Source organism: Tachypleus tridentatus, chromosome 6 (genome assembly GCF_004210375.1).
Source record: "Tachypleus tridentatus isolate NWPU-2018 chromosome 6, ASM421037v1, whole genome shotgun sequence".
Taxonomy (NCBI): domain Eukaryota; kingdom Metazoa; phylum Arthropoda; class Merostomata; order Xiphosura; family Limulidae; genus Tachypleus; species Tachypleus tridentatus.
Window position 1 is genome coordinate 49058580 of NC_134830.1, and position 23558 is coordinate 49082137.

The 23558-nt window shown below is 36.6% G+C and overlaps 1 pseudogene across 1 annotated transcript in view; it reads left to right on the forward strand.

The window, feature by feature from the left end:
- Positions 1 to 23558, forward strand: part of LOC143252442 (protocadherin Fat 4-like) — a 149011-nt pseudogene that overhangs the window by 99085 nt on the left and 26368 nt on the right. The window contains exons 38-51 of the transcript XR_013028998.1: positions 30 to 120; positions 3134 to 3267; positions 4061 to 4183; positions 4636 to 4816; positions 6817 to 6935; positions 11222 to 11425; positions 12239 to 12337; positions 13507 to 13623; positions 15057 to 15233; positions 18171 to 18420; positions 18601 to 18882; positions 20567 to 20661; positions 22399 to 22539; positions 23129 to 23231. The product of XR_013028998.1 is annotated as a protocadherin Fat 4-like (transcript). The remainder of the gene's footprint in view (positions 1 to 29; positions 121 to 3133; positions 3268 to 4060; positions 4184 to 4635; positions 4817 to 6816; positions 6936 to 11221; positions 11426 to 12238; positions 12338 to 13506; positions 13624 to 15056; positions 15234 to 18170; positions 18421 to 18600; positions 18883 to 20566; positions 20662 to 22398; positions 22540 to 23128; positions 23232 to 23558) is intronic.

Below are 23558 nucleotides of genomic sequence, written 5' to 3' on the forward strand. Positions count from 1 at the left end.
TTAATTTTTCTTCTGGTTTCTCTGTATAGGGACTGACGAATGTTCATGTGGTTGTGTTAGATGAAAATGATTGGACCCCAACGTTTTACAATGAAACCTTCGTGTTAAATGTCACTGAGGGTAAGTTAGGTTTTCGGTTAAAACACAGAATAAGTAAATGCGCAGTACTGTTAAGAGTGACGTATTCCCTCATACTTTTATTACCATTATTATACAGTTCGAAAAGAGATGAGGTATTGTTTGGTATAAACAGAAATTGTCAAGATATTTGACTTTGTGTTCTAACAGCATGTAATATATCAAGACAACAAAGTCTGAAGGCGAATTGAATTAGCTAACGAGTATCATAAGTTTAATATGAACAAATGTACAACGTTTCGTCATCATCAGATTGTCCAAACGTTGTACACTTTTTATTTTATCAAGCTTGTAATACGGTTGTCTTCATTACCCATTTATGTTGCCTTTGAAGCTATTGATATTCCGTTCATCTTACCAAAACTATATAGAGATATGGTTTTCTTCCTTGAAGCAAGATACAGAGGTGAATACACCCTTAAAATAAACAGATTTGTAATTGTACAGAAGCAATTTCTGTCGAAGCATTCTGTACTTAAGATACAGGAAGATCATCGTTTTCTGGCATTTTGTATTTTAAACACAGGGATCCCCAAGAGTTTAGACTTAAGACATAGTTATATCAGAGTCTTTTAATATTAGACACAGGAAACTAAATGCCAATGCCATTCACCATTTTGGACTTTGGACACAGGAATTCTGGTAATTTCTTTCAATGACTAAAATGTTGAAATAAGAAAAGTGCTGAGAAAATCTGAACTCACATAACATACAGAAGATAAAGTTCAGGAAAATATTGTTACAAAGCCCTTTACTATTTACCTGAACTTTACCTGAACTCACATAACATACAGAAGATGAGGTTCAGGAAAGTATTGTTACAAATCCCTTTACTATTTACCTGAACTCACATAACATACAGAAGATGAGGTTCAGGAAAGTATTGTTACAAATCCCTTTACTATTTACCTGAACTCACATAACATACAGAAGATGAGGTTCAGGAAAGTATTGTTACAAAGCCCTTTACTATTTACCTGAACTTTACCTGAACTCACATAACATACAGAAGATGAGGTTCAGGAAAGTATTGTTACAAAGCCCTTTACTATTTACCTGAACTTTACCTGAACTCACATAACATACAGAAGATGAGGTTCAGGAAAGTATTGTTACAAAGCCCTTTACTATTTACCTGAACTTTACCTGAACTCACATAACATACAGAAGATGAGGTTCAGGAAAGTATTGTTACAAATCCCTTTACTATTTACCTGAACTCACATAACATACAGAAGATGAGGTTCAGGAAAGTATTGTTACAAATCCCTTTACTATTTACCTGAACTCACATAACATACAGAAGATGAGGTTCAGGAAAGTATTGTTACAAAGCCCTTTACTATTTACCTGAACTTTACCTGAACTCACATAACATACAGAAGATGAGGTTCAGGAAAGTATTGTTACAAAGCCCTTTACTATTTACCTGAACTTTACCTGAACTCACATAACATACAGAAGATGAGGTTCAGGAAAGTATTGTTACAAAGCCCTTTACTATTTACCTGAACTCACATAACATACAGAAGATGAGGTTCAGGAAAGTATTGTTACAAAGCCCTTTACTATTTACCTGAACTTTACCTGAACTCACATAACATACAGAAGATGAGGTTCAGGAAAGTATTGTTACAAAGCCCTTTACTATTTACCTGAACTTTACCTGAACTCACATAACATACAGAAGATGAGGTTCAGGAAAGTATTGTTACAAAGCCCTTTACTATTTACCTGAACTTTACCTGAACTCACATAACATACAGAAGATGAGGTTCAGGAAAGTATTGTTACAAAGCCCTTTACTATTTACCTGAACTTTACCTGAACTCACATAACATACAGAAGATGAGGTTCAGGAAAGTATTGTTACAAAGCCCTTCACTATTTACCTGAACTTTACCTGAACTCACATAACATACAGAAGATGAGGTTCAGGAAAGTATTGTTACAAAGCCCTTTACTATTTACCTGAACTTTACCTGAACTCACATAACATACAGAAGATGAGGTTCAGGAAAGTATTGTTACAAAGCCCTTTACTATTTACCTGAACTTTACCTGAACTCACATAACATACAGAAGATGAGGTTCAGGAAAGTATTGTTACAAAGCCCTTTACTATTTACCTGAACTTTACCTGAACTCACATAACATACAGAAGATGAGGTTCAGGAAAGTATTGTTACAAAGCCCTTTACTATTTACCTGAACTTTACCTGAACTCACATAACATACAGAAGATGAGGTTCAGGAAAGTATTGTTACAAAGCCCTTCACTATTTACCTGAACTTTACCTGAACTCACATAACATACAGAAGATGAGGTTCAGGAAAGTATTGTTACAAAGCCCTTTACTATTTACCTGAACTTTACCTGAACTCACATAACATACAGAAGATGAGGTTCAGGAAAGTATTGTTACAAAGCCCTTTACTATTTACCTGAACTTTACCTGAACTCACATAACATACAGAAGATGAGGTTCAGAAAAGTATTGTCACAAAGCCCTTTACTATTTTTGGCCAAGATTTTCATTTCAGATTAATTTAAGTAAATTTTCTTATGATTTTTTAGAAGTTTGTAACAGTGAATTATTAATGTTTTTGTCACCCTGGGTTTTAAAGACTTTCATTACTCTGTTATTTCAATATTTTTCCCTACCTCATAGAATGATTTCTTTTTTCCCTACATTATGGTTTTAACACTTGTTTTCTTACCCAATGATTTTATTTTTGTCACCTTCTTATGGTTTAATACTTTTTCCCTACTCTGTGGTTGTGTCTGTATTTTACTATTCTGTGGTGCTTGTGACATTTATTCTTGGTCATTCTACATCCATAGTTAAAGCTTTAATTTTTGAATTACCCCTTATCTTTCACAGAATAATGTTTTGCTGATCGTGCTAGAATAATTGGTGTTTGCAGCTCAGCTGTAGGGTAGAAGTCTATTCGTCTAATTATTATTTTTCGTGTATTTAATATATTACTCTAGGCCCTACTAGCGTTGGAAGAGGGGTACGAGTTCCAGTAGTAGATAACGATGATGGCAAGAATGGTGAAATGGAGGTTTATATTGATGGAGGCAACACTGAAAGTTTATTTAGACTGACTGTGGAGGAAGGAGGAGTAAGAAAGGATTCTTTGAAATATTAATCTAAACTAATGTCATATTTAATGTAATTTTACGTTAATCTAAACTAATGTCATTTTTAATCTAATCTCACAGTTGATCTAAACTGACGTCATATTTAATTTTATCTCACAGTTAATATAAACTAATGACATATTTAATTTTATCTTACAGTTAATCTATACTAATGACATATTTAATTTTATCTTACAGTTAATCTAAACTAATGTCATTTAATCTAATCTCACAGTTAATATAAACTAAAAATATTTTATATCACAGTTAATCTAAACTAATGTCATTTAATCTAATCTCACAGTTAATATGTTTTTGTTTTGACTATATTTCACATAATATGTTATATAATATCGTTATTGTAACTTTATGTATAATATTGTTATTATAGCTGTAAGTATATGTTATTATTGTGACTATATGTTTTAAATTATTATTCTGACTGTGTGTTATAACATGTTATTAAATACTGGCAGATTTGGCTGGACGTCTCCTAATTATAATGTTAAAGTGCCATCTTCTAATTCGAAGGTCCATGGTTTGAGCTTGAGTCAGGCTACCACATATGCTATGTACTATAAAAGTGATTGTAGTTCCATGTTTTAATTAAAGAGTTCCCGTGTAAGCTGTGTGGGTAATGCCGAGTGTCTGATCAGCTTGAACCTTGGATCATCTAAATTAGCTGTGGAGTTAATATGTTGTTAATATTGTTAATAACAATACATAATAATATGATGCAACGGATTAGTGTTACAGTTTTAGTTTTCTGTCAAGGCGGTGTTATCAGTGAAGAAAGAGCTGGACAGGGAGAAGTACGGTGTCCACGGGTTTGCCACCCACATTGTCAAGGTAGCAGCTAGAGATATGGGTGTACCTTCCCGGACTGGAACTGCCCAGGTATGTGGGTACAGCAAGTTAAATCAATAACTGTGTTACTTAATGAGATATAATACATTGTGTAGTGATTGAAATATATCCTGTTGCTCGCAGACTTAGTCGTTGTTAATTTATTTCTCAATAAACAATTGGAATTTGGTTTGAAAGTGATGGTGCTAACACAGACTGGTGTGTATTTTTAGTGATGGTGCTAACAGTGATTGGTGTGTGTTACATGTGATGGTGCTAACACTGATTGGTGTGTAATACAGATGATGGTGCTAACACTGTTGGTCTGTATTACAGGTGATGGTGGTGATATAGGGGTGTGTTACAGGTGATGGTGCTAACACAGATTGGTATGCATTACAGATGATGGTGCTAACAATGATTGGTATGTATTACAGGTGATGATGGTGATATAGGGGTGTGTTACAGATGATGGTGGTAACACTGATTTGTGTGTATTACAGGTGGTTGTAATAATTGAGGACATCAATGACAATCCTCCAGAATTTGAGAAAGAAGTGTATTATCAGTTTTTGTCCGAAAGTGTTGTAGTGGGAACTGTGATCGAAACTGTTAAAGCTGTAGACAAGGACACTGAAAATAACACAAAACTACAGTATTCCTTTGGTGAAGAATACAAGAATGGTGAGTTGTACGTCACTTTATAGTTTACTTCAGGAATGGTGAGTTGTACGTTACATTGTATACTGCTCAAAAAATTAAAGGAACAAGTACATATTTCAGTATATTTTTGTCTTAACTAAATTTATGTAGGAAAAACATATCCGTTCGGCTACAAACGTATTTTTAAGCTTGCGAGTGGAGTTTGAAGCAACTCAAACGAAACTCACCTCACTCAAGGAGAATACAACTCAAGGTGCCCGATATCAAGCTTTTACGTGAAACTATGCCTTCCTCATTGATTCTCGAAACAAACAGCAACATGGATCTTTTGCGGCTCGTTTTGTTAGTGTGTACCTTCGTCTTGTGTAACTAAGCAGTCAGGCGCCATCTGACACAGAACGAGGTGGCCAGGGCAGTCCAGATGCTGGAGGATGGCCAGACCCAAAGGAGGGTGGCATAGCGTGTCGATGTGTCACCAAGCGTCATCAATCGACTTTGGCGACGCTACCAGGAGACGAACTCTTATGGCAGGAGACCAGGTCAAGACCGTTATCGCGGCACAACAGCCAGAGAGGGTCGCTATATCGTGAATACCATTTCGTGAGACAGGTTCGCTATGGCTCAGTCACTGCGAAATGACCTTCAGCATTCCACTGGAACCCGAGTGTCGACTCAAACAGTTCGCAATCGCCTGCACGAAAGACGCCTTAGGGCCAGACGGCCTGCAAGAGGCGTTATTCTGAAAGCGCGACACAGTGCAGCCAGATTGGAGTTTTCTCGTCAGCACCTGGACTGGGTACTTCGTCAGTGGGCCAAGTTGCTGCGGACAGATGAGAACAGATTCACTGTGTCTCGTGATGATGGACGTGCGAGAGTATGGAGACGCTGAAGAGAGCGATTTGCTCCCTGTAACATTGTGCAAGTTGACGCTTGTGGAGGAAGTTCTGTAATGGTCTGGGCAGGTATATGTTTGGGTGGCCACACGAACTTACCCATACTCAACAGGAGTGCTCTAAACGCACGACGATATAGAGACGAAATTCTGGATCCCATTGTGAGGCCTCTTTTGCCTTCTGTCGGCGATGGGTTCATCTTCATGCAGGTTAACGCGCGAGCCCACGTCGCCAGACTGTATATGGACTTCTTTGATGAGGAAGGAATAGAGACTTTCGAATGGCCCGTCAGATCTCCAGATTTAAGTCCAATTGAACATTGTTGAAATATGTTGTCGAGACGTATTAGTGAACGCCAGCACCCTCCTCAAAATGTACGGAAACTCTGACAAACCCTGGTAGACGAGTGGGCTGCCATATCCCAAGATAACATCGATTCGACGTGTGCCAAATCGGTGTCAGGAGTGTGTCACAGTCTGTGGAGGTCATACTAGATATTGAATGTTTCAAACATTTCTCGAATAAACGCATGAAAACTGTTTAAAGTATTGTTTCATATGGGATATCAGTTTTGGTGATATTGGTCATTTTTAAAAAAATTAATTTTTCCATGTTTTACCATTTATCATACATTAAAAAATGGATACAGATGGAATTGAAATGAGGGAAATTACCTAAAAAATAAAAATATTATAACATTTGGAACACTGAGATAAATTATATAAGAAAACGTACTTGTTCCTTTAATTTTCTTTGAGCAGTTTAGTTTATTTTAGAAATGTTGAGTTTCATGTTACGTTGTAGTTTACTTCAGGAATGTTGAGTTTCATGTTACGTTGTAGTTTATTTCAGGAATGTTGAGTTTCATGTTACGTTGTAGTTTATTTCAGGAATGTCGAGTTTCATGTTACGTTGTAGTTTATTTCAGGAATGTTGAGTTTCATGTTACGTTTTAGTTTATTTCAGGAATGTCGAGTTTCATGTTACGTTGTAGTTTACTTCAGACGTCGTTATGGAACTGATTATTATAACTTTTTGTTCATTGTTAAAATCAGTTATCATGTTAGATTAACAGTTTTTGGAATGTTGGAAATCAATAGTCGTTAATGGCTTCACATTTTGTTCCAGTACCTTTTGAACTAGATCCTGTTCTTGGTACTATCAACGTTACCCGACAACTGGACATTTCACAAGCTCAAGAATACACGATTACCTTGGAGGCGTTTGACGGGCAATGGAGAGGAATGGTGAGTTGTTCTAACTTGGATCCTGGGGTAAAATATATAGGAAATAATAGTATACAGGTACTTAGCTAACAAAATGTGTTTGTGATTATATCAGATGATTGTGTATTTAATTAGGAAACAGAGCACCCGAACTAATTGTTAAGCCGAGCATGTAACTGAATAACAGATGTAAATTATCACACAACATAATATTACACAAACTGTGAGATAACAAATGTACATTTCAAATGATAACAAAAATCCATTACGTACGTAAATATATTTGACAAAACAGTGCAACTGTACTCTATAAGTCGAAGTCAGTATGTCTACAAACAAACAAATGTATAGCCTATGACAAAACGTAAATATAGTCTACGAAACAACATAAATATATAGATTACAAAACAACATAAGTATAGTCTACAAAACAACATAAATATAGTCTACAAAACAGCATAAATATAGATTACAAAACACCATAAATATAGATTACAAAATAAAATAAATATAGTTCACAAAACAACATAAATATATGAAACTTTATAGAATGGACGGCAACTGCCGCCTGTTGTGGAGACATAAGTGTAGAAAACGTCTTGAGGTCAGTGTGAGTGACTTCTTCTTCTTCATGTGTCAAATCTGCGGCAGACATCGACGACCATGGCATGCCAGATTTCTCTGTTGTCAATCCACCTTACACTACGTGAGTGACTACTACACGCGAAACGAAACCTAGGCAGGGGTTTGGTTAGAGAGAGAGAAGTCTGAGGAATTCTCTCCCCAAAAGGGTTGTTCAGAACGTTGTAGTTCCTCTTCGAACCCTCCCGTGAAAGATTATTTATCTGTCTTTTCGTGGGGTTTTTCCTGTATTTTAATTTGGTTTGTTTAATGCTATGTATGAAGTGAGGTGTGCAGTATGGACCTGTGAAGTGAGAATACCGAGCGAGACGAAGGCTACACAAGGTAAGTAGGCAAGGCCTGAGCCCGTAGTCCAAAAAACCGGATGACAGACGAGACGAAACATCAACTCAAACGGCGCGATTCGCGGCCGGGCAAAGATGTTGCTTTTGCCATGACCAAAGATCCAATGTCTCAGCTCTGGGTGTAGGAAACGGGAGATCATCGACAAGGCCCACTTTCATGGCCAGGGTGCCGAATAATGTATCCAGACCGTGATCGGAAGCAGCTGAGAAGAAAATAAAGGTTATTAATATATACTGGAATAGAACACGTGGCTTAAGGCAAGAATGTAGAAGTAGTTAATTGGATGGTGACTTGGAAAACTAGTTGCATTGGTCTTGTAAAGCAGGGAGAAACTTCAAGTTGAACTTGCGTTCACATCTGATGCCCAGATGTGATGGGGAGAAACGTGAGAGTGGAAAATAGTAGTAATAGGCACCGATGGGACTCGAACCCATGATTTCCTGTTTACTAGACAGGTGCTCTAACCAAATATCTGAGTGTCTGTCTGTCTGTCCGTCCTTTTTAGTGTCATGGAGAATTATGGAGAGCGTGTTATGATTGGTCGGATTATCACTGTGTTTGATTGGAGATGTCCTGTAGATTCAATCAATGGCAGACACAGTGTACTTACCTGTAATTCCATAGACAAAGGCCCGGCATGGCCAGGTGGGTTAAGGCGTGCGACTTAATCTGAGGGACGGGGGTTCGCATCCCCGTCGCACCAAAAAAACACGGCCCAGCATGGCCAAGCGTGTTAAGGCGTTCAACTCGTAATCCGAGGGTCGCGAGTTCGAATCCCGGTCGCACCAAACATGCGCACCCTTTCAGTCGTGGGGGCGTTGTAAGGTGAAAGTCAATCCCACTATTCGTTAGTAAAAGAGTAGCCCAAGAGTTAGCGGTGGGTGGTGATGACTAGCTGCCATCCCTCTAGTCTTACACTGCTAAATTAGGGACGGTTAGCGCAGATAGCCCTCGAGTAGCTTTGTGCAAAATTTAAAAAAAAACAAAAACAAAAAGAAACAATCCATAGACAAAAGAATCCACTTCACTATGGAAATAAAGAAACAAAACAGTGTACCGTTTCTTGACATATTCGTCAGCAAACAAGCAAGACAAATAACTACAACTGTATAGAGAAAAACCCACTCACACGGACAGATACCTACACTTCCAGTCCTATCATCCAACCTCGATAAAACGTGGTATAATCCAATCCCTAAAACAAGATAGCGGAAAATATTCGTGATAAGACATTCATCAAAGCAAAACGCCAAAAGATCGTAGAGAGTTATAAACAAAATGGTTACACCTTCTCCTCCATCAAAATTTCCTTGAAGAAAACCATGATAAAAAGAAAAGATCAGAAAGTCACCACCACTACCACCATTTACCTACCATACCTACAACATTTCAGTGAAAAACTCAAACGCATCGCCAAAAAATTCAACATAGAAGTCCGGTGGAAATCTTACAATATCTGAAGGGTCCGTTTTGGTAAAAAACAAACAGCGACCTACTGTTTTCCATTTTGCCGCCTTTGTCTCGCTCAGTATTCTCACTCGACATTTTCATATTGTCTCAACTCATTTCACTGCCTTAAATAAGTCAAATTAAAATATAGGAGAACCCCCACGTACAGATAGATAATCTTCTATGAGCAGGAACGAAGAGGAACCACAACGTTCCTGAACACCCCTGTTGGGGAGAATATTCCTCAAACTGCTCTCTCTCTAAACTAAACCACTGCCAAAGTCACACACTGACCTGAAGACGAAAGGCAGAAGTCTTTAAAACGTCGTCCTCTACATTTATGTCTCCACAACAGACAGTTGCCGTTCATTCTACAAAGTTTCACCATGAATACTCTGCCTAAACAATCTATCAAAGAATAAACATAAACATAGTCTATAAAACAACACAAATATAGTCTGCAAAACAGCATAAATATAGTCTACAAAATAACATAAATATAGTCTACAAAACAGCATAAATATAGTCTGTAAAACAACATAAATATAGGATATAAAGCCATCTAAAGGCATTATAAATGGGCCTGTATAAAACTACACTGTCTACATTAATTGCGACTCTTAATTAGTCTCTCCTATTAATCTCGTACTTACAGATAACCTACAATCACGACTAATGATAGTTTGCGACGTGTTGTGAAGAAAGGTCCAAATTTTGGGAACACCTTAAAATGTACTTGAATCGAAATAGAAAAAAAATATTTATTGAAATAGATATCAACAAACCACAGTACATGTCTCTAATATCTAGATATCAACAAACCACATTACTTGTCTCTAATGTCTAGATATCAACAAACCACAGTACATGTCTCAAATATTTAGATATCAACAAACCACAGTACATGTCTCTAATATCTAGATACCAACAAACCATAGTACCTGTATCTAGATATACCAGTATCTAATATCTAGACATCAACAAACCATAGTACCTGTATCTAGATATACCAGTATCTAATATCTAGATACCAACAAACCATAGTACCTGTATCTAGATATACCAGTATCTAATATCTAGACATCAACATCAATAAATCGTTCAAGTTCTAAATTTTCAGTCAAACATTTATATTTCTAATGTTAAGTTGCCCTAACGAAAGTATGCTAGTATTCTACAGGGTGTTCGAAAAGTCACTGTGCACATATATATTTATTAACAGACATGTTTCAATATAGAATAGAGGAGGTAAATATGAATGACAATTATAAACAACGTTAAAAGTGGCCCCTGTTGGCATCAATACAGGCCTGGAGTCTTCTTATTTTGTTTCTAAACACTGCTATCAGTTGCTGGCTTGAAATAGACTGAATAAAATATGATTACAAAACTTCATAGTGACGTTCTGAACACCCTGTATATTAGAACTTGTCCAGTGTTACAACATATCACTTAGCTGATGTTGGGCAAATGAACTGGTTGGTGAGAGGTATGTCGTCCAATGAACCCTTTAGCTGGTAGTGGGTGAACAAACCAGTTGATTGGAAGATATATAGTCCATTGGACTGATTGTCTGGTTTGTGATGCGTGGATTATGGTGTGATCTATTACTGAGTGAACGTTCGATGATAGGTGGCTGATTGGATAGATTTTTGATAAGTTGATAGTCAACCCAGAGTATTGACTGAATATCTAATAGGTAGTTAACGTCAGATAGGGCAGTCATTTGACCATATTTTATTTGGTAGACGGACACATCAGTGGATGAGTTGATGAACGGATGTTTTTGTGTATTTTTATAACATTCATTTATAATTAAATTCGTCGACCTGACTATGATTTAAACAACAAATATTTCGGTCATTCTATAGGCTGTTCTGAAGGTCATTGTAAGTCCGGCTGAAGAACGAGACCCCAGATTTAATCAACACCATTACACCTTTGCTGTGTTGGAGAATGCGGCCGGAGCTCTGGTTGGTAAGGTGGAGTTGAAGCCCAGAAGTCATCGACTAAACGCCGAGACAGTTTATAACATAGTGAACTCGGACGAGAGGGACCTGTTCAGTATCACTAAGGTCAGTTTGTACTCAGATGTTGTACCACTAAGATCGTTGCAGTACCATGATGTTGTACCACTAAGGTCAGTATGTACCAGGATGTTGTATTACTAAGGTCAGTTTGCACCAAGGTATTGTATTACTAAGGTCAGTATGTACCAGGATGTTATATTACTAAGGTCAGTATATACCGGGATGTTGTATCACTAAGGTCAGTATATACCGGGATGTTGTATCACTAAGGTCAGTATGTACCTTAAATGTTGTATCTGAACATACACCAATATTTAACAAGTAGGACTAATGTCAGATTAAACTAGTCATTTTGACTCACATTTCTCTCAGTTTGCCCATAGTAAAGATCGAACTAATGCTATATAAAAATATTCTTTCAAAACGATACACCAGGCCTGTCTTTAAAGTTATGTAAGATAGACACTGCCCAAGGCGCCAAATTATTGGGTGTTCCGGTGTGGGTAGTTCAGCGTCAAATTCTACCATTTAAGTTAGTGCTAGCTCTTGGGCTTCAAATACCATTGGAATATATTAGAAAGAAATTGTTGTTGTGGTATAAAGTGTGTTAGCTAGGGAAGCTCGTTAAGCCGAAACACGTGTTTGTCTTGTAATTTGTTTTACTGCATTTGGTTTAGCTACTGCATGAGAGATTTAGTCTGAGAAAACGTACATTGATAAATCGTTTGCCGTAAACTTATCATTTTAACGTGTTACTTCTAAATGTATCTAATGAAGGTAACCTAGTGTTCCCTTGTGGCTGTATAAATAGTTGTACAGAAATATACTTGTTAGTCTGACGCTTGGGACTGTTTTCAGGATGGACACATTTTCACTAAGGTCGGTCTGGACAGAGAGGCACGTAGCCGACATACATTTACAGTGATGCTAGAAGAGCGAAGACCGTCAACTAAAGTAGTGAGTATTTATTAGATGTCAAACATTCAGTCTGTACTTGTCAAACTTACCGGTTGCAGTGATAAATCAACATAGAGGAACTTGAAATCTTTCATTAATTAATTTTAGTTTTATCGTCGCTAATAACAAAAGTTTAGACAACAAAGGTCTAATTGAAAAGAAATAAACAAATCTGTCTTTTACAGTTTGTCTAAATGTATTAAAAATAAACTAATTGATAGATTGGTAAATTGGAAAAAAAACACAAGCTTCTTGCGGGTTTGTTTCTATTAGAAGTACCACTCCCACAAAAAGGCCTATGCTTAGTGTTTTCTTAATGTGCCAATTTCAGAGGAATTGTAAACTTTAAATCACATTTGATTTCCAAGAGTAAATGATTTTGAACGGATTTTAATTATGGATATGGTTTTCATTTGTTTTGTAAATTAGCACAAAGTTACATAAGGGTTGTCTGCGCTACCTGTTCTTAATTTGGAACTGATATTCTATAGATAACTAAGTCATTGACATCGACAGCTTCTAGGCTGTTCTAATCGTATAGTTGTATCTTACTGTAAGTTGTATAACACTCATAGTCCAAAGTAAGAAGCGCACTTCTGTGGTGACGGGATGCGAACCGTTGGCTCTGATTCAGTCAAGCATTCGATAAGTCACATTGTCTTGTGTCTTCTCCTTTCGTACATTCAGCCAGCATAACACAGTGTCGGTGATCTAAGTTCCAGTACGGATACCTTTCAGAGAAGAACTAGTTGTTCGTTCTTTAATCTCTTTTATTTAAGCAGTACTTGTTAGTCCTTTAGTTAAGAAACAACTTGTTTAGATTAGTCCTAGGTAGACTCTAAACATATAAAAAATAACTGAATATCTGTAAACAGCCTTTGAGTTACAAAGAACCCCTCACATCCACTTAACGCAATAAGAAAAACGCACTCCGTTTTTTTTTGAGACGAGGATCTGCTAATAGCGACTCCCACTATTTGGTCAAACAGGAGTATGGTACTCAAGTTTCTTTTATTTATTGTTGATTTGTTAAAACTTAGGGACAGATAAACTTTCAGTAGCTTTCTTAACACTGTAAGCCGGTGACTAATACACGACCTCCGAATGTTTAGAAAGTGTTGTTTATTGTTTGTATAATGCACGTGAACCTGCGTGTTCTTCAATGATAGAGCGTGAGCGAAGTAACAGTTGAAGTTCTGGACGTCAACGATGGGATACCCACTTTTGTTCAATCGTATCAGGGAAGTGTGAAGGAAAATGTTCCCTCAGGAACCCCAGTGTCGGTCGTAAGTACTCTATGTTATATTGTCTTAATTCGTCATCTAGCTGTTGTAACAGAAGTTTACTGTTCCTGCCTGTTTACGGTAACCCTTGGTATAGTGTGAAACTATTGTATATACGGATAAATAATCTCTTGATAAAATGTGAAACCATGGTATATAGGGACTAATAGTCTTTTGGTGTAGTGTGAAACCATGATATATAAGGACAAATAATCTATTGGTGTAGTGTGAAATTATAGTATATATGGACTAGTAATGTCTTGGTGTAGTGTGAAACCATGATATATAGGAATAATTTAATCAACTATAAATTAAAATAACATATTTTTATTTATATGTTTAACTTTTGTCGCTTATTTATCTTATTTTATACATCAATCGCGAAGTAACATGACATAAATTCATTGTTGGAACGTATTTTTACCGAAACACAATGCGTCATTAAAAAGATGTGCACGTGCGTGCGTGTCTGTTTCTAGATTTGCCAGTAGGAGAATAATACAGAGATTTAATATTAGGTTTCAGCCGTTAACGCGTGTGACATAGTTTGATCATCGTATTATGATTACAGTAACTGAACCAGTGAAGAGATTTAAATTTATGGTGTTAAAATAATGGTTATATTTGTGTTATATATATCCCAAACTATTAAATTATAGTATGAAAACGTGCTTTCTCTTTTTCGTAACGTAGCAATTTTTTGTACATTTTACTCCAAATATATCATTAGTTTACGATTAGCCTTCTAATTGACAAGAAGCCAAACTATTTACATTACGTAATACGTTGCTATGACTTCACTGCGTGTTCGAGAGACAGTCAAACAGTTATACACTGTGCTTATAGTATTATATATTGATTATCAATCTAAACCTACTCATAAGACGGCTGGTATGAGTAGTAAAACGTTTATTAAAATAAAGTACATAACAACGTTTCGACCTCTTTAAGTCATCTTCAGGCTAACAAAGAGAGTTTGTAACTGACCATTGCTGAGCACAAGTCTTAGGGGCGAGAGTGTAAACGGGTAGTACGAGATTGTAGGGGGCGTTGCAGTTAGATTGTTAGTTTATTCATTAATATAATAAGTATAAAGGTGTTTCTTTATATTGGTTTCATTTGGGTTTTAGTTTTTGGCTTTTTTGATTTTGCATCTGTTTATATATATTTTGCTACTTAGTACATTGGTGTTTTCTACGATTATGTTTATTTGATTAAAGTTTTAATATCCATACCAGCCGTCTTTAGAATACATTTTTACTTCAAGTGGGTTTCTTATCATCATGAATGTTTATCTGTCTGTAGGTCAGTAACCATGGAGATCGTAGTATATCAGAACAATAGATGGAAAGCGAGCTGTTTATCACCACATGGTGAGAATGTTTAAATATATCTATACACAGTGTCTGTAATAACTACTACTTCTACTTTACCAGAGGCCGGTCCTTTCGGCGGTGGATCACGACATCGGCAACAACTCTCTGATCCATTACTCCTTACATGGACAAGGAAGCGAACTCTTCCGTATTGAAGATAATGGAGCCATTCTCTTCTCACCAGAAGATCCCCAAATTACGTTAGACAGAGAGATAAAGGAAACTTACGATCTTCAAGTATGTCATAAGTCTATGTGATCACACTGAGTTCAAGTTTATAACTCTTAATATCTGGACATCACCACCACTCATCGTATCTTACGTCTAACAAAATTTTGTTTTATTTGGTGTCGTATCTCAGTAGAGTGGAAGAGATAACTTTGACTTATTTTTGCACCAATTATGCTGTGCGACAAAAGTTTAGACGTAATATTTATTTGGAAATATATAAAATTAGCTTGTTAAAATTCGTTATCCCTCCCTCTGTGAGTTGAAAATTGTCCAACACATGACGTTTCTCAAAGTAACAGAAGGTGTGAAAATTTGCTAAATATATATATACAAGCTGAATTACCTGTCCTTTGTTCGGATTATGGACTTTAAACAACGTGGGTTGTATGATATGATAAACACAGACATATCCTAACTTTCACACAGTTTATTTATAACATATTATTACAGTATTCGTTAGTACCTCACCAAAGATTTTGTATAAGTTTTAAGAACTCTGTATGTATGTACTTAACACGTGGTATACACTGTGCGATGGTCAGGGTGACGTTGTAGGTAGAGGTAGTGGCCAAATTAGTGATAGTAGGTGTCCGTTTTGTTGCCTGCTTTCAACACCCAGCTCTTAATGTCCTTTCACACTGTTTCATGTGCTTAACTACCGTATTTTCCGGCATCGTAGGCACTATTTGTCCCCAAAATAATTGTCAAAAATTTACCCTGCGTCTTCCAGGCCGAGGCCCGGCATGGCCAGGTGGTTAAGGCACTCGCCCTTTCAGCCGTGGAGGTGTTGTAAGGTTTTTGTTAATCCCACTAATCGTTGGTAAAACAGTGACCCAAGAATGGCGGTTGGTGGTGATGACTAGCTGCCTTCCCCCTAGTTTTACACTGCTAAATTATGGATGGCTAGCGCAGATAGCCCTAGAGTAGTTTTGCGCAAAATTCAAAACAAGCCAAACAAACCGATCCAGGGCGAAGGTTACGTTGCTCAGAGGCCTAAACCTAATCCTATAGGAAGTGTTTCGATACTAGACAGTAATCCAAGTCCCTCTATACGGCCCAGAATGAAATGTATAAGTTACTTAGTATTAAATATCAAATAAATAAACAGGAACAGGTCACCATACATATGGTGCTGTAATACCGGGACTCCTTTTAACTCCTCAGATATTCTAGTGGTAATACAAGATATACATTTTCAAAAGGTAGATATGATAAGCATATAGCTCACAAACAACAAGCGGGTAAGAGGATTTATGTACCGTAAGTCACTAAACAATCCATGAAACATCTTGGTAAGACTGGTGGTAGTACTGTGGCATTAATCTTATGTTTATTTTATTTTTTTACAAAATTTAGCTGATCAGAATGTGGATGCTTCTTCGACGCCAGGAAATACGGTAATTGGCGGTCATTGGCCGCAGAGGTGTCTTACAGGCCGCAGTTGTGAGTTCATAGGTCAAAGTAGAAACTTGGTATTAATAAAAAAAATGGGTCTTCATATTAGTCTTATGGTGGCTGGGGGCGTTTATATAATATTGCGTTTTCATTGCATTTCTTCATAGAAAGTGCTAATGCACTTTTTGAAATACATAAGATGATTGTGTAACCCCATTTCTCCACTTAGTGTGTATGTGCGTTAGGGAGAATTTAATTTTTTTTTTTCCTCAGTGGAATGACATGGCGCCATCTATGAATATAGTTAATGTTAACTTTCGGCAATGGGGATAGAGGTGGTTGTGGACCCCATTAACGTTCTCGTTGTTCCAAACTATCATCCTACAAATTTTGGTTGAGATTGTTCTAGTAACGTAGAAGTAGTCAGATAACGGACAGAAAGACAATTTTTTTATGCCTTATATATAGAGATAAATGAAGTGTAACTTATAAGAACTAAACACTTATATGACTAAAGCAAGAACATCGTAATTAGAGAAGAAACTTTTATGAATGATATGTTAGCCTAATAAACAGATAAAAACAAACACAGTTTGGTTACGCCTACTCGATCACAAACCTACACAATTGGTCTGGCATCTGCGTAAGTGCCATCATGGGTATCGGACCATGAACTGCAGCGTTTTAATTTCTCATTCTTACCAAAGGTCCACCAGAGGACCATACTCGGAGTTCGTCCTACAAGTTACTTGTAATGAAGCTTCAGTAACATATTTAAAAACTTCTGTTTAAGCTCAACGCTACATAATGGAACAACGCTAGGGCTATAGACTTACAAAACTAAAATTCGGGTCCTATACCCTGTTGTGGACACAGACAGATAGCTCAGTGTGTCTTTTCTCTAAAACTAAACAAATACAATAGGCTAACTGTTCTATGCCCACCGCAGGTATCCACCCCTAACTTTTAGCGTTATAATTCCCCAAGCTGACCGCTGATTCACCATGAGCTGATTTGAGTAAATGGATTATTTACACGACAATTTCACGAAACTTGCCAACAACGCACGAACATAATTCACCGGTTTCGTACCAGATTAATATTGGTTTCCGTTTTCATGATTCAAAACAGAATACTATGAATTTCTAAAACAGTAACAAGTGAAACTTTTATATTAATGTAACATTATAGTATAGTAATAGAAGTACAAGTTTTACTACGTACTGTACGGTAAACCGTCTGAAGTTCAAATATTAAATAAATGTAACGCCCTCTACCTCTACAAGACAATTCTGCTTTTTTAAAAACATTGTTAAGTAAGGATAAAAGTAGTGTGTTTGCGAAAACTTGTGTAAAGCAATTAAATGTGTAATACAATCAGGAATACTGTAACAGTTTTCACACAATAATTACCAACACTCTTAACTTTAGTTTAGTTTTAGGTATATAAGGCTTCTACTGCTATAATCAGGTATCAGGTGTTGTTGTAACTTCATTGATGCATAAGCTAGAAGAGCGTCACCTAGCGATGTTTTTTTTACGACAAAGGTCATCGCCACGGACCTTGGAAACCTGAGCTCGTCAACTTTTCTGACCATTACAGTTGAAGACGAGAATGATAATGCTCCACATTTCCAACACGGTCCACTTCTAGTCAAGCTTCCTGAAACCGCCAAACCAGGGTCAAAGGTGGTACAAGTTAGTGCTGTGGACGCTGATGGCAAAGGATTGAATTCCAAAGTTGAATATGTCATTACTTCCGGTGCCCGGAACGACATTAGAATAGATCGGTTAACAGGTGAGTTTATTATCCATAAATTAGGATTACAATTCTAATGTTAACTTTGTAAACCCACAATCTTCAAACTTTTATTTGCTTACTACAAGAAAGTCGAAGTACGTGAAATATTTTATAAACAAGCTACTATGTACTTACCACTGTTTTCTCCACGATACACTCTTCTGTTGTACTTTGAAGGTGAAATCTTCGTAGTGGGATACTTGAGTCCAGAAACCTTTTACTTGATTAATGTTACTGCTGTTGATGGTAAAGGACTGGCAAGCTCCACGTACGTGAACATTAGCGTCACAGACGTGAACGACCATCGACCAGAGTTTGTTAAACCTGAATATACGTTTAACATTAAAGAAGGAGATTATCGGGGACAACGTTGGAAGCTCGGAGTATTGCACGCTGTTGACGAGGATACGGGAAAGAACGGACTTGTGGATTACACGCTAATGATGGATTTCGATGAAGGCAAGGATTACACAGTTAAAGTTCCAACTTTGTTATTTTGTGATATAAGTTAACTTACACCGTTAGAATTGTTTAAAGTTGATAAGGATAATGTAGAACGTGTTAGGCCTAAGTGGAATTGTTGGCTTAAGGATAATATTGAACGTGTTAGGCCTAAGTGGAGTTGGTGTTTTAAGGATAATTTAAAACGTGTTAGGCCTAAGTAGAATTGTTGGCTTAATGATAATGTAGAACGTGTTAGGCTTAAGTGTACTTGGTGGTTTAAGGATAGTTTAGAACGTGTTAGGGTTAAGTGGAGACGAGGGCTTAAGGATAATGTAGCATGTGTTAGGCCTAAGTGGAATTGTTGGCTTAATGACAATGTAGAACGTGTTAGGCTTAAGTTGAATTGTTGGCTTAAGGATAATGTAGAACGTGTTAGGCCTAAGTGAAGTTGGTGGTTTAAGGATAATTTAGGACGTGTTAGGCCTAAATGGAATTGTTGGCTTAATGATAATGTGGAACGTGTTAGGCTTAAGTGGAATTAATAGTTTAAAAATGATGTGTTAATGATGATGTATAATGCGTTAAGTCTAACTGGAGTCGGTAACATAAGGATCATGTGCAAGTGTTAGGCTTAATTAGTATTCTTAAGAGTTTAAGAATTTGTTTGTTTGTTTGAAAGTAAGCCTATAGCTACACAGTGGACTATGTGTGCTTTGCTCACCAAGGGCATCTAAACCCGTTTTCTAGCGTTGTAAGTCTTCAGACATACCGCTGTGCCACTGGGGAAAAGTTTAAGGAAGCATAGGTAAAAACAAAATTTTTAGAGACGTCGTTGCAGTTTAGCCTAATACTGGCTTTGGTAAAGTAACTCATAATTATTCCAGGGAAAGTAATTATGTATGTATATATATATATAAAAGATTTTTTCACCAAACATCAAAATGAAAACATCATTTGTGACTTAAAACCAGGTAAATCTAACCAAATATGTTGTTAAATCTGTTTAAAATTTTCAAAGGTAAATTTCAATGAACGTTTAACTTATCAAGAAAACTGTGTCGGTTAATACGTTGTCTTGTTGCTATTTTAACTTTCTATATTGCATAATTTACGTGTTTTGTCATGGTTAGTGACCCACATGACCATATTTCGCAGGTGGTGTGTTGTTTTTTTTTCTTTGAGGTTCTAGATACTATTTAGTTTTATCTTACGTTTCGGTTCCTAATCTGCTGGCCTCTTCAAGGAAAGCCAGAAAAAAGGTATTTGTGATGATAGTGTCTTTAATTCAGGCCAATCCTCTTTGTTACAAGACCTGGTGTACGGGGTGTTCGGGGTTTGTTCCCCTATTAGGACTTGCATCAATGGTTTGAGGAGAGGGGAACAGATATTTCTTTATTCTTTTATTCTGTCATTAAATATTCCTTTTCGGGATTTTCCTGAAGATGGCAGTAGATCAGCAGCCAAAATGGACAATAGTCTTTGTACACAAAAAAAAAAAAAAAATTGGTAGGTACCACGTGAACACGTGCAGATGAGATCCTTTTTAAGTCCACTCTGAAACTATTGAATGTTATTGTTACTTAAGATAATTTAGCTAATTACTTTAATATTAAAGTTTCACAAAAGAAATTCAGTGTTTTGTTTTTCATTTGGTAAAATAAAAATAAAGACTGTTTCTAATTATTGATTTCTTTTCCAGGTTTCCCATTTGTAATAGACGTCCACACAGGAGAACTGTTTTCCAAAGGGGTTATTGACCGAGAAACGCAGTCCAACTACACCTTTTCTGTGATGGTGTGGTCTTCTTTACTGATATTTTTACAGAACTTTACATTTCATAGTTAATTTTATAATAACCACGGTCGTCCAGCTTTATGCCAAGGAGGTCATATAATGGTTTGGATGTGGTTTCAAGAGCTGGACATTAACTGTTGATGAATAATAGTAATATAAAACATATCTGTTACTCAGGTTTTTCGTATTAAGCTCAGATTAATAAATTAAGTCTCAAAGTACACAAGGTTTAATTTGCTCTTTATTTTAACATATCTGACTTGCCAATTATAAAATGTAATTTATTGAATCTCACATGAAACTAATCGAGAGATATTTCTAATATTAATTTTGAAAATGAAACAATACTGTTTGTTTTTTTTAATTTCGCGCAAAAATACACGAGGGCTATCTGAGCTAGTCGTCCCTAATTTATCAGGGTTAGACTAGAGGGATACTCTTTTACCAAAGAATAGTTACATTATTATGTTCCCATGAGCATATTTGGTGTGACGAAGATTTGAACCCGCGATCTTAAGATTACGAGTCGAGCACTCTAAACATCTGGCCATGCCTGACCTGTGAAACAAGATAACTAGTACTGTACATACCAACGAATAGTTAGTCACGCTATAACGACATGTTTGATGACGGAACATGTTCTAACCACCATATAGTGTCAGCCAAGTACGGGTTGGTTGGTTTGCTTTGGTTTGTTTTAAATTTCACGTAAAGCTGCACGAGACCTATCTGCGCTAGCCGTCCCTAATTTAGCAGTGTAAGACTACAGGGAAGGCAGCTAGTCATCATCGCCCACCGCCAACTCTTGAGCTACTCTTTTACCAACGTAACATTATAACGCCCCTACGGCTGAAAGGGCGAGCATGTTTGGTGCGACGGGGATTCAAACTCGCGACCCTCGGATTACGAGTCAGTGCCTTAACCACCTGGCCATGCCGGTCCCTACGAATTGAACCAATAGAGACAGAATCAGGTTTGCCTTATTTAAAGTTATAGACTCCAGATAGCTTTAAATAATAAAATTCTGGTCCTTTATCTACCCGCAAATAATTTAACGCGTAGGATGTTTCAGGTCCAGGGAATCGAGCCTGCACTGTAAGATGTCTTACTATTTTATTAGAATGTATTACGGTTCGAATGTTTTGATCTGTTATGTAGTCAAAGAAATATTGGATTTAATGCTCCCTTTACAAAACGTCACTAGAGACAGAACGTAACCTCGTGGTTAGTGTAGTGGACATGCGAATCCGCACTTTGTGGACGAATGTAGAGCTACAGTTCCTATTATTTTTTTGCTTGTTTGTTGTTAAGTGTAAAGTTACACAGTGGGCTACATGTATTGTGTCCACCACGGATGTTGAAACCCGTTTGTTTTTTTACGTTTTAAGACTGTAGGCTTACGACGCAAAAATTGAGTTTCGATTCCCGTGCTAACCAGGACGCTGATAGCCCATTGTGAAGTTTTGTGCTTCACATCAACCAAAAACAAACCCATCGAACCATCGGAGGACGGAGGTGTTGGTAATTAGAAAAAGAAAAAAAAACGTTTTGAAAAATAAGTTTCAAATCTCTTCCCTGTTTACAGGGAAAAATTATAATTAATCACATTAGGGTAACAGATAATTCAAGAAAGATAATCCAACTAAACATTAATTGAATATCACAATTAACTATCGTAAATCATGTAAGTGAATTATAATTTAAAGTAAATAAATTATACCGTTTATAAATTTACAGGCCTTGGATTACGGAGAACCTCCGTTAAACAGTTCAGTAAACGTCACAATCGAAGTGAAAGACGTAAATGACGAGAGACCAAATTTTCTGACAGATCCATATCTCGCTGAAGTCTCGGAAAACAAAGATCCCGGATTAAAGGTGAGATTTAAAAATTATACTTTGGATTAAGTACGATACTGAAAGCTAACATTCAGTTTTAACTCTCAATTCAAACGGATTATAGGTGAGATTTAAAAACTAATATTTTTGTTTAACTGTTAAGTGTTTTGTGATGCTGGAGGTAAACTTTTTGAAAATATGAATGTTTGATTAATACTGAAGTTATGAAGTCAGTTGAAAAAAGAAAAACTTAAATACAGTCCACATTCTTAAAGAGTGGTTCAAAAGTCAAGTATCAGGTTAAAACCGAAGTTTTAAAGGTTATGTATTTTATTAGAAACCTCTTCCATTTTTGTTATACTCTTCTGGAAAGTACATCTTATAACTGTCATCATTTCTTTTAATAAAACGTCAGTATCAGTATGAGGATGTAGCTCTAAGAATTAATATTGTGAAGCAGCCTTTTAGAAGCTGTTACTTAAATACGAAAAACAGTGAATAATGATCTGCTTGTCGAACCTATAGAATTCCTTTCTGAAAGAACCCATTATAGAGAAAGAATGAACTGAAAGCGATCGTTGTGGTGTTATAATTAGAAGAACAAATGATTTATTTACTACTCGTGTAGGTGACAAAAATCACTGCTATTGATGCGGATTCGGGAGAGAATGGCTTGGTGTTTTACCAGCTTGGAGAAGGTCACCAGAACCAGTTTTACATCGACAGCAAAGGTAAGACTGTTGTCACGAATTATCATAAGAATCAACACATGTCCACTTACATTGGTTTGAAACCTGCAAGTTTGTTTCATACAAATTGCTCGAAAGTGTTCGAAAATCTCAAAAGTGCGTTACATTATATTTGTAATGAAATATAAATGTTGAAAGCTAAGCCTAAATAGCAGATAGTACTCTAAAGGTGTCACGTATGTTGCTGGTTAATCATTTCCCTACACAGACTGTTTATAATTTTATTTGAAAATGCTTGCTGTTTTTTAACTAGAGTAAATTACATTGAAATTAAATACCTAACACAAGTATTAAGCTCGTCATTGCCTG